We start from the raw sequence: 863 nt of genomic DNA, 5'->3' as shown, positions 1-863 counted from the left end.
AAGTTGAGGAATGATATATCTTCTTTCTTGCAAATGGATTTAGAAACCCTTTATGATGCATGGGAGAGGTATAAGGATTTATTGAGAAGGTGCCATCACCGTGGATTACCTCTATGGCTACAGGTTCAAACTTTCTACAATGGTTTGAACCCCTCAACTAGGCAACTAATTGATGCAGCCACTGATGGTACTTTGAATAATAAAACACACGAGGAGGCTTATGAGTTTATATGGAGATGTCACTAAAAAATTATCAATGGCAAGTCATGAGGACAAAGCCAACAAAAGCAACCGATGTTTTTAACTTAGATGCGGTCACCATGTTATCAAACCAAGTAGAACTCTTAAATAAAAAGATTGATAGTTTATGTGTTTCTACGTAGGTACATCTGATGATGCAATGCGACTCAAATGGAGGTGGAATAAACAAGTTAGAATATTTACCCTACGGTCCTAGCATGGAGAATGAGCAAATAAATTATATGGGTAATAATTCTAGAACTCAAAATAATCCTTTTATTAATAACTATAATGCAGGATGGAGGAACCACCTAAATTTCTCATGGGGAGGTCAAGGAAATCAAAGACCACAACCCCCTCCAGGTATTCAACACCAACCTTATCAACAAGAGAAGAAATTGAACCTTGAAGAGATGTTGGCAAATTTTATTTTGCTGTCAGAGACTCATTTTTAAAACACCAAGACGGCCTTGAAAAATCTACAAGCATCGATTCGTGGGCTCGAAATTCAAATCAAACAGCTTGCTAAATTAGTTTCAGAAATGCAACAAGATAGTTTGCCTAGTAACACCGAACCCAACCCAAAAGAGCATGTGAAAGTAGTTACCCTAAGGAATGGGAAA

The 863-nt window shown here is 37.3% G+C and overlaps 1 non-coding gene across 1 annotated transcript; it reads right to left on the bottom strand.

Annotated features, from left to right (window-relative positions):
- On the bottom strand, positions 1 to 107 carry LOC128291958 (small nucleolar RNA R71). The gene has a single exon (XR_008281942.1). It is a non-coding gene; the product is annotated as a small nucleolar RNA R71 (small nucleolar RNA).
- Between the last annotated feature and the right edge of the window lie 756 nt (positions 108 to 863).

The sequence above is a fragment of the Gossypium arboreum genome, chromosome 4 (assembly GCF_025698485.1).
Source record: "Gossypium arboreum isolate Shixiya-1 chromosome 4, ASM2569848v2, whole genome shotgun sequence".
Lineage (NCBI taxonomy): Eukaryota > Viridiplantae > Streptophyta > Magnoliopsida > Malvales > Malvaceae > Gossypium > Gossypium arboreum.
This window is presented reverse-complemented; position numbering and strand designations above follow the sequence as displayed.